This window comes from Scyliorhinus torazame, chromosome 9 (assembly GCF_047496885.1).
Source record: "Scyliorhinus torazame isolate Kashiwa2021f chromosome 9, sScyTor2.1, whole genome shotgun sequence".
Classification (NCBI taxonomy): domain Eukaryota; kingdom Metazoa; phylum Chordata; class Chondrichthyes; order Carcharhiniformes; family Scyliorhinidae; genus Scyliorhinus; species Scyliorhinus torazame.
The window spans coordinates 182,862,368-182,877,612 of record NC_092715.1 but is presented as its reverse complement, the minus strand read 5'-3'; the positions used below and the strand labels follow the sequence as shown (position 1 = coordinate 182,877,612).

Sequence of the window (15,245 nt, the reverse complement as noted above, 5' to 3'; positions counted from 1 at the left end):
ACACTGCTCATCACTTCCAACCCCAAAGCAACCGCTCCCCAACTAGAAACAAACAACTGGCTAAATTGCTCAAAACAGTTTTGTCAGTGGTTTCACTGCTAATTTGTGCAAAAAAAAAAAACAATTGACCAAACAAAACAAAAAGTTACATATTTTTAAGTTCAGCTTGCTTACAGAATTAACATTAAAAATGCCAAGAAAAGTCGTTACAGCACAGAAAACAGGCTTAGAAGCTAGTGTTTATGCTAATGTAGAAGAGTCTGGCACAGAAAGAGTGAACATGGCATTGGGTACAGAACTGCCCACAGTGTGATATAAAGGAACACATGATCAATGTCTCGAGGGCAGTCTTGGACTGGACAACTTCTACAGAATTGTGTAGCAGAAAGCAAGTAATGGCCTTAGGATTTTTGCTCTGGTTTCGTTTGAGGTTGGGTGTGGGGCAGGCAGAGATTTGGGGTCTTTGTTTTCCTTTTGGCTGTTTTGTTTGTTTATGGGGGGCGTTGCATTGCTTGGAGAAGGGGTAACTGCTGACAATGACTATTTATTTGTCTTTGTTCTGATATTATGAGGGGTTTGGTGGACTTCTTGGGTGGGCCTGGTATTGGCACTTGCTAAGTCTCTGCTGGGTTATCCCAAATGGTGGAAATGGCTGACTTTTGGTTTGGCGGGGCGTGACGGGGGGGCCTGTCTGCTTGATAACTTGGAATGTAAGGGGATTAATAGGCCCCGTGTCATGTGAGAGTACCTTTAAGAAATGGGTGCTTAAGAAATGAACCTTTAAGAAATGGGTATTTATTAGTGATGTCAGAGTGTGGATGGAGCTGGGCTGTCTGTCAGCTTTTTACTTTTGTTTTAGGCGGTTTGCTGCAGGGTGTGTTTTAGTTTCGTTTTCAGTGTTGAGCTGAAGCCAGACCAAGCAGGTGTACTGCTGTTCTCTCTGCCATCAAAAGACTATCTCTTGATCATTTGGTGAATTCAGAATTATAAATGTTTTCAGTCGTGACTTTAACCTGATGTGCTTCTGTTTGAAGGTTATGTTTTTTTTTAAAAAGTCTTCTGGGTGTTAAAAGGACAGCGTAAGCATTACTTAGTGTTGTACTCTTTGGGGGTTGTATTTGAATTAATGGTTGCTAAGATGTTCACTATGTTTTAAAAAGGTTAACTTGAGTTCATAGAATAAACATTGTTTTGCTTTAAAAAATACTTTGATTTCTGCTGTACCACACCTGTAGAGTGGGCACTGTGCTCCCCATACCACAATCTATTAAAAGTTGTGGGTCAGGTGAACTCCATGATACACTTTGGGGTTCTCTGAACCCTGGCCCATAACACCTGCAAAGATCATGGGTGTTCACGTACTGGAGATGTTTGAAGGCTCATGTGGCGTTTTAACAGGAGACCCATTTGTGGATCAAGGACCAAAAAGGTTACAGAGGGGATGGGTGAGACAGGTATGATAGGGCCTGGGGAGTTGCAGTGTTGAGCAACAATATTTTGCTAACATATTGGCAGAAAGAGGCAGGAGATATGTGATCATCAGTGGGTCTTTCGCGGACACACAGGTGGTCCTAGTGTACGCACAGAACTGGGAAGACACAACCATTTATCAACAAGGTGCTGGCTTCTATCCCAGATCTGAATTCACATCAATTAATTCTGGGGGTGGGGAAGGAATTGGAGCTGCTCTCGACAGGCAAAGATGTGAACAAGCTGCAACGCTCAAGGAGGATAGTTTATGAATATGGGGAGAAGGCCGATCATCTTTTTGTGTACCAGCTGAGGTGGCAGGCTGCCTCCCAGGAGATGGTGCAGATAAGGGATTCGGGTAGTGGGTTGGTTTCCACCCCATGGAAGGTTAATGCAGCTTTTGAGGCCTTTTATCAAGAGCTATAAAAGTCAGAGCATCCAGAGGAGATTGAGGGGTCAGTTGATCCCACTGTTGCTAACATGTTCCATGACTCCTTGTCCTGGAGAATATTGCCAGCCACTTTGCTGCAGACATAGATTTCCCTTACCAAGGATAAGGATCCTACAGAGTGTGAATCGCACCAACTCATTTCGTTATCGAATGCTGTGCTAAGCTGTTGGTGAAGGTGTTCACAATGCAGTTGGAGCCCTGCCTTCCGGGGTGATTGCGGAAAAGCAGACTGGTTTTGTCGGCCCCCCTTCCCAGTGCCGATCCAGATGTGATCATTTCAATGGACACTTAAAAAGCGTTTGATAAAGGTAGAGTAGGGGTACCATGTATTTGAAATTCTTGGATCGTTTGGCTTTGGGTCAAAATTTATATAATTGATTCAGCTTTTGTACAGCGCCCCGACCGCAAGTGTGTATAAAAATGCTCCGAGTTCGGGCTACTTACAATTGAACAGGGGTACAAGGCAGGATTGTCCATTGACTACACTTTTGTTTGCCTTGCCAATCGAGCCTCTGGCCATTGCGTCGAGGTCATCTACCAAGTGGAGGGAGACTAGAACAGGGGGAGGAAGGAGCATAGGGTGTCTTTACATGGAGATGGTCTGCTTTTGTATAGCATGGACCAACTCTCCAATATAAAAGGTAATGAAGCAACGTGGGTTTTGACTTCTTCACGGGGGAGAAGCTAAATTTGGGCAAAATGAATACTTTCCAGTGAATCCCCTAGGGAGGGGAGCTGACATGGGTGTCATGGGAGTGTCCCTTTAAGAAATGTTTTTGTCTTATCACATGGCTTCAGTGATGTCATTGTGTGGGTGGGGCTGGGCTGTGGCTCTATGAGTTTTACTTTCGTTTTGAGTTGGAGTGGTTTTGAACTGCACAGGTTGAAAGTGTCTCTCTATCTTTATTTTAAAAGCTGTTTGCAGGCAGCTTGGTAACTTAAAGAGATAATTGCTTTCTGGAACAAATTCAAGTCTGCTGTTTGAAAAAGGGAACAGAGTATCAATAACAACAGTCTTATACCAGTGAGAATGCAGTGTGCTGACCCACGCCTTTGAAAAGGGGTTTCGAGTCTTACTTGGATTTTGTTGTTGAATTGGAAGGAGATTTCATTAAGGGTTATACATAGATTAGGGTCTTCAGGTTTATAGTTGAACAAAAATCAATAAAACAGTTAGTCAGTCAGGTGAACTCCATAGTATACTCTGGAGTTTTCAAAACCCTGGCCCATAACATGGGGAAGTTGTCGTTTAACCTAACCAGGACTAGCTTCTATTATTTGGGAATCCATGTGGCCCACGATTGGGCCTCGCTCCACAAACTTGCTGATCTGGTAAATGGGCTGAATGTACACTTGAAAAAGTGGGATGACCTCCCTTTGACCCTGATGGGCAGTTTGCAGACTGTAAAAATGAACATCCCAAAGTTTCTTGTTGCATTGTCTTCCAACCTTTCTCCCCAAATCTTTGGTAGGATCAAGAGGTTTTTCCTTTTATTTGGGTGAGCAGGACTCCAGTTAGAGTCATAGGACTTTCTACAGAGAAGTGCAGTTGCAGGGCTTGGCGCTACTTAATGTGTTATTTTATTATTGGGCTGAAAACATTGAAAGTGTGAGGGGGTGGCTTAAGGATTCAGATTCTACGTGGGGCGGATGGATGTGGGCTCGTGAAGAGGCTCAAATTTGCAGGTCCTGGTCACTGCCCCGCTTCAGTCTTCTCCTGTAAGATTTACCTCAAACCCGGTAGTGGTGGCCACTTGAGGATTTGGAGGCAATTTAGGCAGCATTTTAAACTGGGCTCCATGTCAATGTTAGCCCTTATTTGTGCGGTCTGGCTTGGACTAGTCATTCTAGGCATGGGGGAGCGAGGGGTTGGGGATATGTTTATTGAATAAAGTTTCCTGGTATGGAGGTGTCATTGGATAAGTTCGAGCTCCCGCGAACTAATGTATTTAGGTACTTTCAGGTGCGCGACTTTTTGTGCAAGGAGATTCCTTCATTTCCTCTGGCACTGTCGCCCTTGCTCTTGGATACAGTCCTGTCTCTGGCCGAGTTAGGCAAGGGGAGGATTTCAGTTATCTATGGCAGATCCTGTTGACGAAGCAGGTTTCATTGGAGGATGCAAAGAGAAAGTGGGAGGGTAATCTGGGTCTGGTTTTTGATTTGGGGGAGGGGGAAAAGAGGAGAAAAGGGACCAGCAAATCACACGCACGTGTTCTAGTTTTTGCCCTAAACTTGTAAGCCTCTGGGTGTACAATGTCAGGGATTCTGGGTATTCAGCTGGAGCCATGCCTATTGGTGGCTATTTGTGGAGTATTGGACTCGCTGGTGCTGCAAACGGGGTGAGGGGTGAAGGTGGACGTCTCGCCTTCGCCTCATTGATAGCCCAGAGGAGAATTCTGCTCCAGTGGCAGTCCCCGGTACCACCCAGTGCCTCGGTCTGGCTGAATGATCTAGTGGAATTTTTCTATCTCGAGATGGTCAAGTACATCACGAGGGGGTTGGTGGAAGGGTTCTTCTCGAGGTGGCAGCCTTTCATTTCCTTTTTCAGGGAATTAGTCTAGTCACCGTCAGTTGCTAAGCGGGGGGAGGGCGTATGGTTTTTGTTAACTTCGGTTTGTTCATGGGGGGTTTATTTTGAAATGGTATATGCTGCATGTTATTGTTTTGTTTCACCTTGTTGCAATGAAAAACCTTTCTGCATAAACGTATAGATTTTTTAAAAAGTATTTAGGACAGAGTGAATTAGTTATTGAAGATCATATAAAAAGCAGTTAAAGGGAGAGGATGTGGTGATTGTCCCTTTAAGGGCAACACAGTAGAGCAAGGATCACCTTGGCCTGGGTGACTAGGTGGAATCATCCGATGGTGAGAAAGGCCACTCAGCAGCAGACATTTTGGGAGCAAGCTATAGCCATGCAGCTGCTGTACAATTCTTAATAAATACCTTTTTGTTCACTAATAAAAAGTGTGAGAGAGTGCATCTTTACACCAATGTATCCTTTTATGCCTTTCCTTGCTTATCTGTTTGTGTAACTTCACTCCAAAGAGCACTAGCCTGTTCAATCTTCCTGGATACCAGTAAATATTGTACCTTCTCCTATGTTCCATGCCCTTTTCGTAATGGAGACTAGAACAGTTCACAAAATGTAATCTAAATCAAGGTTTTAAACAAGTTTTGAACAATTGTGCTGCTTTTCAATTCTTTCCCTGGAAATGAATCGTAGTTTGGATTTTATCTTTGATTTCCATTTGTTTTCGACTTTTTTAAGATTCTCATATTCCCTTTTGTGCTTCCCTCCTTTGTTGGATCGTCTCCAACTACTTGGAGCCTCGGGTTTGATTTTGAAATTGTATCTGGACCTTGGAGCCGGAGATTTCCAGCTGCTGTAGAAAGATAGTGTGCTTGGGATTTCCCACTTTGGCCTAATCCCAACCCGACAGTCACGCAGAACCTGGGATAAATAGCCAGGTGTTAGATCATTGCACTAAATCTTCAGCAGGCGCCCCAACATCTGTTGGAGAGCCCGCCAGAAGCACTTGGCCGAGTAGGCCACAGGAACTGCTGCTCACCTCAAGCTTCTTTTTTAAAGGAGAAAAAAAAAAACAGATCACCCTATCAACCAACCTACTGCACCAGGTTTTAAATTATAGATGGGTCTCTTGCTTCAGCCCATTAACATGGATACCAGAATGCTATGATGCTCCTAAGACTTGGGAAGGTACAAATGGTAAATTTATCAGGAGGATGAATTCTCATCATTCACATGTCACGAGCATCAAGTTGAGCAGTTTCAAAATAATCCAGTCATATATACCCTTCCCACGGTGCATTTTGAGATGTGTAGTGTAGTTTTTCCCGCACCGCTCCTTCGCAACCAGAATGTTAAAAATGCGGGACAACAACTCTCACAGTAACCAAGAGGAAAAGAACAGGGGCGTTATGACATCTGTTGGCTAATTATGTAGTGTGAAAGAGAAATGTAATTTACCCTCCCACCTCTTCCGATTATGTGGAATCACGCAGCACAGCAGGCAATTATTCTGTCCATCATGCCCATGCTAACTCTCAAAAGAACGATCCAAATAGACCCACACCCCTGCAGAATTTTTCCCCTTTAAACCATTCACCTAATTCCCTTCTGAAAGATGTTATTTAATCTGCTTTCACCACCCTTTCAGGTAGTGTATTCAGATCATAACTTGAAGGTAAACATTTTTTCCTTTTTCATTATGCCAATTGCCTGAAAACAACATCCACTGACAGAGGCACTGCAACAGTTGCTCCTTATTTGCTCTCTCAAAACCGTTTTGAACTCGATCAAATCTCCCCTTAACCATCTTGCTCAGAAGAGAGCAACCCTAGTTTCAAATGCCTCTCCACAGCGCCACAATATTTCATCCCTGGCATCATTCTCGTAAGTTTCTTCTGCATCCTCTCTAAACCTTTGACATTCCTCAGTATGGTGTCCAAAATGACCACACTACGCCAGCCAGGACTGACATGTCTTTTCTAACTCTTGCATCACTTCCTTGCTTTTGTATTCTATTGCCCCATTAATAAAGACAAGGATTCATATGGGTTTTTCAATAACCTTCTCACATGTCCTGTCACTTTCAAAAGAATTCAATGAAATACTTTTGCCAAATAATGGAGAAAAAGTAAAATATTTTGAAGATGGGGTAGAAATGCACGAATGGCAAGTACTGCACGTCTACCAGAGATAATATAATGCAACATAAAGAGGTAAATAATAAAAGTTACTTGCATCGCAAGTCCTATAAAGGGGGTAAATTATTTTAAATCAGTCTGTGTTCTTCAGTGACTGTAAGATGTGTCACATTTTTAACTCCCATGTCATGACTACTCTGACATCAGCACAGCATTTTAAAGATTGTAACATTAAAATGTTTATTGTTATTATTGTCACAAGTAGGCTTACATTAACACTGCAGTGAAGTTACTGTGAAAATCCCCTAGTCGCCACACTCGACGCCTGTTCGGGTACACGGAAGGAGAATTCAGAATGTCCAATTCACCGAACAAGTCCTCGGGACCAGGAGCATCCTGAGGAAACCCACACAGGCACGGGGAGAACGTGCAGACTCCACAGAGACAGTGACCCAAGCAGGAATGGAACCTGCTCTTGTAAAACTGAAAACCAATGGGAATCAAGCTGCCTCAGCCATTCACCGCAAAATCTGACTGGACCACACAATCTCTTCCTGTACGCATCTGCTAAAATTGTTCACTACAGATAATTCCTGAATGTAAAGATAATCGCTGGTTTATTTCCTCTACTGCAAACAAAGTCTTCTTAAACCCTTCTCCTGTCTCCTCTGCCTTCACCAACAAGACAAATCTCCCCCACCCAAGACAATTCTTGTCCTCTATCCAAAAAATCTTTTGTCTCCACGTGACAGGAGCCAATCAGGCAGTCATCACTCTGACACCTACAAGTGCAAGGAGCTCATAGATTTCTATGCCACCAAGATCAAAACTATCTGATCAGCTGCCTCTGCTGCACCCTTCCCTTTGACTAGCCCACCAGGCCAAACAAAATTTCAGTGCTCCCTCTTGCACACAACTTTCGCGAGTTTCTCTTCTCCACTCATGCCCTCGCCAAGAATAGGGACCCACCTCCTCCTCCTCTAACCTTATTTCCATTAAATTGCTGACCGCCCAACTTTTCTCCCCAATTGCCATGTGAACTAACATAGTTGACTGTTCTCTCTTCAGCTATTGGCCCTCTCTCCTTTAAATCTGCATAACCTCCCTCCCTGAAAAAACAAACCTGAACAAACCATTATCCCATCCACAACTTCACTTTCCTCTTCAGAGTTGCTGAACATGTTGGCATCTTCCAAGTAGGTGGGTGATTCATGTTTTTCAAACTCTCCACAATCAAATCATTCCAAAATCAGGTTTCCACCCTGCTACAAATGACATTCTAGTGACTGTGGCAACGGTAAGCTATTACTCATTGTCCTTCCCAACCGGTCTACAGCGTTGGACACAATAGAACATACCATCCTCCTCCAATACCTTTCCACGATCGTGCAGTTGGTTAGGACTGCTCTCATCCCATACCATTCTTATCTAATTATAGCCACAGTATCACTTACACTAGCTTCTTTTCCTCTGCATTACCCCCATGTTCCCCAAGGATCTATCTATCCTTGATTTGCTCCTTTTTCTTTTCTGCATGTTGTCCCTTGGCGCCATTATTCAAAAGCAAAAAAAGTGTTACTATGCTGATGACATCCAGTTCTAGCTAGTCACCACCTCCCAACTCCTCCAAACTGCTGATCTGACATCCACTATCGGACAAGAAGAAATTTGCTCCAATTAAATACTGGAAAAGTGAAGCATCATTTTTGGTTCCAGCTCAAAACGTTCCCCAACTACCAACTGTAGCCACCTGAGTTGGCCACTTCCCGACTTAAAATGGAGAACCGCAAAGACTGAAGGGAAATTCAGCCAACACAGGCAAAGACGAGCCAAGTGCAGAAATCATGTGTATTGAAACCTGTAAGGAACCAGACAACACTGAAACCAGCAGCCATCTGCATAGTAATACAGCAGCCGTCTGCATAGTAATGAGCGATTCCAGGGCACAATGGCAACAGTTGAGATGAAGAAAGCCAAGCCAGACTCCTCGGCGTCAGCAGGAGACAAGACAAAGGAAGGCCAACGGACATTTAGGGATCGCCTAACGATCAGGGAACGACTCCAGGATTGGAGAAATCAATCCAAGTGATCGGAAAGTAGCCCAATCACTTGGAACCAGGTACGGGGTCCGCCCCAAAGGGCGGGAAGCCCCTGGGGACTATAAAGTAAAGCCCCCAAGTTCAAATCGTCCTTCTTTGGCAGAGTTACTCAGCAACATGAACCAACCCTTGACAGTGACCTGCCTCGCTGCCGCCAACCAAGTAAGTCTCAAGTCAACGCTCACTACGAGATAGGCGCTCCCAACTTCCAGTCCATACCACCTTTTGAATCCTGCAGACTCAGGACCTGAACGAAAGGCCACTTTTTCCCCTGACCTGATGGGCCAGTCCGAAGCTAAGTATAGGCATTTTAGTGATAGGAATCGCCTAGAAAGTAGAGTTTATGCATGAGTAGTGATTTACTGTGTATAATAAACGTGTTTGATTTGAATCTTACTAATTGGTGTATTGAGTTATTGATCATTACTTGAACTTGAACCTCGTGGCGGTATCATAAAGATACCTGGCGACTCTAGAGCAAAGGTTAAACAAACAGAGCCAATTACGAATTAAGAGCCAACCAAAAGTTAGCAACGCAACTCGCATGCCAAATTTGACCAGACCTTATATCCACACCAACTCCAAAATTACCTATTTACAGCCCTGGCAAATACTTGCCTCATCCATTGCTGAAATTCTCATCCATGCCTTCTGTTACCTAGGCTTAACTATGCCAATGCACTGCAGCATGGTCTCCCACATTCTACTTCCTCTACAAACAAAGAACAAAGAAATGTACAGCACAGGAACAGGCCCTTCGGCCCTCCAAGCCCGTGCCGACCATACTGCCCGACTAAACTACAATCTTCTACACTTCCTGGGTCCGTATCCTTCTATTCCCATCCTATTCATATATTTGTCAAGATGCCCCTTAAATGTCCCTATCGTCCCTGCCTCCACTACCTCCTCCGGTAGTGAGTTCCAGGCACCCACTACCCTCTGCGTAAAAAACTTGCCACGTACATCTACTCTAAACTTTGCCCCTCTCACCTTAAACCTATGCCCCCTAGTAATTGACCCCTCTACCCTGGGTAAAAGCCTCTGACTATCCACTCTGTCTATGCCCCTCATAATTTTGTATACCTCTATCAGGTCGCCCCTCAACCTCCTTCGTTCCAGTGAGAACAAACCGAGTTTATTCAATCGCTCCTCATAGCTTATGCCCTCCATACCAGGCAACATTCTGGTAAATCTCTTCTGCACCCTCTCTAAAGCCTCCACATCCTTCTGGTAGTGTGGCGACCAGAATTGAACACTATACTCCAAGTGTGGCCTAACTAAGGTTCTATACAGCTGCAACATGACTTGCCAATTCTTATACTCAATGCCCCGGCCAATGAAGGCAAGCATGCCGTATGCCTTCTTGACTACCTTCTCCACCTGTGTAGCCCCTTTCAGTGATCTGTGGACCTGTACTCCTAGATCTCTTTGACTTTCAATACTCTTGAGGGTTCTACCATTCACTGTATATTCCCTACCTGCATTAGCCCTTCCAAAATGCATTACCTCACATTTGTCCAGGTTAAACTCCATCTGCCATCTCTCCGCCCAAGTCTCCAGACAATCTAAATCCTGCTGTATCCTCAGACAGTCCTCATCGCTATCCGCAATTCCACCAACCTTTGTGTCGTCTGCAAACTTACTAATCAGACCAGTTACATTTTCCTCCAAATCATTTATATATACTACAAAGAGCAAAGGTCCCAGCACTGATCCCTGTGGAACACCACTGGTCACAGCCCTCCAATTAGAAAAGCATCCCTCCATTGCTACCCTCTGCCTTCTATGGCCTAGCCAGTTCTGTATCCACCTTGCCAGTTCACCCCTGATCCCGTGTGACTTCACCTTTTGTACTAGTCTACCATGAGGGACCTTGTCAAAGGCCTTACTGAAGTCCATATAGACAACATCTACTGCCCTACCTGCATCAATCATCTTAGTGACCTCCTCGAAAAACTCTATCAAGTTAGTGAGACACGACCTCCCCTTCACAAAACCGTGCTGCCTCTCACTAATACGTCCATTTGCTTCCAAATGGGAGTAGATCCTGTCTCGAAGAATTCTCTCCAGTAATTTCCCTACCACTGAAGTAAGGCTCACCGGCCTGTAGTTCCCGGGATTATCCCTGCCACCCTTCTTAAACAGAGGAACAACATTGGCTATTCTCCAGTCCTCCGGGACATCCCCTGAAGACAGCGAGGATCCAAAGATTTCTGTCAAGGCCTCAGCAATTTCCTCTCCAGCCTCCTTCAGTATTCTGGGGTAGATCCCATCCGGCCCTGGGGACTTATCTACCTTAATATTTTTTAAGACACCCAACACCTCGTCTTTTTGGATCACAATGTGACCCAGGCTATCTACACCCCCTTCTCCAGACTCAACATCTACCAATTCCTTCTCTTTGGTGAATACTGATGCAAAGTATTCATTTAGTACCTCGCCCATTTCCTCTGGCTCCACACATAGATTCCCTTGCCTATCCTTCAGTGGGCCAACCCTTTCCCTGGCTACCCTCTTGCTTTTTATGTAAGTGTAAAAAGCCTTGGGATTTTCCTTAACCCTATTTGCCAATGACTTTTCATGACCCCTTCTAGCCCTCCTGACTCCCTGCTTAAGTTCCTTCCTACTTTCCTTATATGCCACACAGGCTTCGTCTGTTCCCAGCCTTTTAGCCCTGACAAATGCCTCCTTTTTCTTTTTGACGAGGCCTACAATATCATTCGTCATCCAAGGTTCCCGAACATTGCCGTATTTATCTTTCTTCCTCACAGGAACATGCCTGTCCTGTATTCCTATCAACTGACACTTGAAAGCCTCCCACATGTCAGATGTTGATTTGCCCTCAAACATCCGCCCCCAATCTATGTTCTTCAGTTCCCGCCTAATATTGTTATAATTAGCCTTCCCCCAATTTAGCACATTCATCCTCGGACCACTCTTATCCTTGTCCACCAGTACTTTAAAACTTACTGAATTGTGGTCACTGTTACCGAAATGCTCCCCTACTGAAACATCTACCACCTGGCCGGGCTCATTCCCCAATACCAGGTCCAGTACCGCCTCTTCCCTAGTTGGACTGTTTACATATTGTTTTAAGAAGCCCTCCTGGATGCTCCTTACAAACTCTGCCCCGTCTAAGCCCCTGGCACTAAGTGAGTCCCAGTCAATATTGGGGAAGTTGAAGTCTCCCATCACCACAACCCTGTTGTTTTTACTCTTTTCCAAAATCTGTCTACCTATCTGCTCCTCTATCTCCCGCTGGCTGTTGGGAGGCCTGTAGTATACCCCCAACATTGTGACTGCACCCTTCTTATTCCTGATCTCTACCCATATAGCCTCACTGCCCTCTGAGGTGTCCTCTCGCTGTATAGCTGTGATACTCTCCTGAACAAGTAGCGCAACTCCGCCTCCCCTTTTACATCCCCCTCTATCCCGCCTGAAACATCTAAATCCTGAAACGTTTAGCTGCCAATCCTGCCCTTCCCTCAACCAGGTCTCTGTAATGGCAACAACATCATAGTTCCAAGTAGTAATCCAAGCTCTAAGTTCATCTGCCTTACCCGTAATGCTCCTTGCATTAAAACATATGCACTTCAGGCCACCAGACTCGCTGTGTTCAGCAACTTCTCCCCGTCTGCTCTGCCTCAGAGCCACACTGTCCCTATTCCCTAGTTCTCCCTCAACGCTCTCACCTTCTGACCTATTGCTCCCGTGCCCACCCCCCTGCCATACTAGTTTAAACCCTCCCGTGTGACACTAGCAAATCTCGCGGCCAGGATATTTATGCCTCTCCGGTTTAGATGCAACCCGTCCATCTTATACAGGTCACACCTGCCCCGGAAGAGCTCCCAGTGGTCCAGATAACAGAAACCCTCCCTCCTACACCAGCTGTTTAGCCACGTGTTTGTCTGCTCTATCTTCCTATTTCTAGCCTCACTGGCACGTGGCACAGGGAGTAATCCCGAGATTACAACCCTCGAGGTCCTGTCTTTTAACTTTCTGCCTAGCTCCCTGAACTCCTGCTGCAGGACCTCATGCCCCTTCCTGCCTATGTCGTTAGTACCAATATGTACAACGACCTCTACCTGTTTGCCCTCCCCCTTCAGGATTCCCTCTACCCGTTCGGAGACATCCTGGACCCTGGCACCAGGGAGGCAACATACCATCCTGGAGTCTCTTTCACGTCCACAGAAGCGCCTATCTGTTCCCCTGACTATAGAGTCCCCTATAACTATTACTCTTCTGCGCTTTGACCCTCCCTTCTGAACATCAGAGCCAGCCGTGGTGCCACTGCTCTGGCTGCTGCTGTTTTCCCCTGATAGGCTATCCCCCCCGACAGTATCCAAAGGGGTATATCTGTTCGAGAGGGGGACAACCACAGGGGATTCCTGCACTGACTGCCTGCCCTTTCTGGTGGTCACCCATTTCTCTGCCTGCACCTTGGGTGTGACCACACTTACATAACTGCGATCTATGACGCTTTCCGCCACCTGCATGCTCCTAAGTGCATCCAATTGCTGCTCCAACCGAACCATGCGGTCTGTGAGGAGCTGCAGTTGGGTGCACTTTCTGCAGATGAAGCCATCCGGGACGCTGGAAGCCTCCCGGACCTGCCACATCTCACAGTCAGAGCACAGCACCCCTCTAACTGACATTGCGTCAATTAATTAAAATTAAAATTTGTCTTTTTTTTTTTATAAATACTTTTTTTTAAATTACAAAGTTACTGTCAACTATCTGTTTCCTAGCACTAGATTTCTAATAGAAATGCGATAGCTAACTATAATATCCTCCGATCTCTGGCTTAGATATCCTCTAAATTATAATTAAGTTATTATGTTTAATTAGTTCCCAAATACTCAAAAAAATTTAGGTTAGAATCCCAACCAGCCACTCAGGTCACAGCTTTTCTGTGATGTCACTTCAGTTTCCCCCCGACACACACAATTTGAAAAAAAAGGTATAAAAGTAAAAATCACTTGCTTACCTTCTGAGATGTTCTCAGGTTCTCTCGCTGACAGAGACTGCTCCTCCACCTCCAATCCTTGGCCTGCACAATGCTAATAATATAATAATATAATATGGCACTTACCTTACACCAATGGGTCTTATTATTAGGTTAGAGGAGGAGGGTGGGTGGGAGACACTACACGTGTAGTGTCTCGGGTTTCCTCTCCACCAGAATTTATTGGGGGGGGGGGGGGGGGAGACTTGCCAGAGGTCGAACTTCCGGTTCCCGCCGAAATCCAAAGGGCTGCTCCTGTAAAGGTAAGGTTTTTAAACACACTACTCACCTCCCAGAAGGCCCCTGCGCACCGCTGCCGCCGAAATCCAAAGGGCTGCTCCTGTAAAGGTAAGTGGTTTTAAACACACTACTCACCTCCCAGAAGGCCCCTGCGCACCGCTGCCGCCGAAATCCAAAGGGCTGCTCCTGTAAAGGTAAGAGCTTTTAAACTAACTACTCACCTCCCAGAAGGCCCCTGCGCTCCGCTGCCGCCGAAATCCAAAGGGCTGCTCCTGTAAAGGTAAGGTTTTTAAACACACTACTCACCTCCAAGAAGGCCCCTGCGCACCGCTGCCGCCGAAATCCAAAGGGCTAAATTGGAGGCAATTCTTGTGCCCTTATTAAAATAAATTTAGAATACCCAATTCATTTTTTCCAATTAAGGGGTAATTTAGCATGGCCAATCCACCTAGCCTGCACATCTTTGAGTTGTGGGGGTGAAACCCACACAAACACGGGGAGAATGTGCAAACTCCACACGGACAGTGAATCAGAGCCGGGATCGAACCTGGGACCTCGGCGCGGTGAGGCAGCAGTGCTAACTACTGCACCGTGCTGCCCCTTGTGCCCTTATGTGCGTAAAGTCCTGTTCACTTTTGGCACCCAGTAAAGCAGCATCTGAATTTAAATTCCTCCATGGCCTCACCTCTCCCCATCACAAATCTCATCCAGCTCCACACCCCTCCAAGATACCCGTGCTGATGAGCACCAAAATAAAGTTTGACACTCAATGCAGTACTAAGGGAGTGCTGCACTGTCAGTGCTGACTATTTTCAGAGGAATCGTTTAATCAAAGCCTTAACTGCCCTCTGAAGTTGAGGTAGATAATCTTGTGGCACGATTCCAAAGAAAAGTAGGGGAATCATCCACATTGTCCTGACCCATTTTGTACTCCTCCATCAACATCACAAAAACAGATTATCTAATCTTGATTACTTTGCTGTGCACAAATTGGCTGTCACACCTCCTACACAACAGTGACTGAAAAATTGGACACAAACAAGCTGTTAAGATGGTTATTGCAAATCTTATGACTTTTGGTATATTGACAGTATAAAGTCTCAGGAGAATACTTAGTTAAAGATGGACAATAAGGAACGGTAGCAACCCTGTGGAATTCACACATCATGGTTTAAAGATGGGTCAACACGTAAAGGCTACAGAGTTTCCAGACTGCCTGTCTCCACGTTTCACACAGAGCAAAAGGGAAGATCGAAACTCAATGCACAGCATCAATTTCCCATTGTATCATGATAGCCTCCCCCACCCAAG

The 15,245-nt window shown here is 45.4% G+C and overlaps 1 protein-coding gene across 5 annotated transcripts in view; it reads right to left on the bottom strand.

Annotated features, from left to right (window-relative positions):
* The window catches only part of kank1a (KN motif and ankyrin repeat domains 1a), a 441,925-nt gene that overhangs the window by 395,818 nt on the left and 30,862 nt on the right, over window positions 1–15,245 (bottom strand). The window lies entirely within an intron of this gene.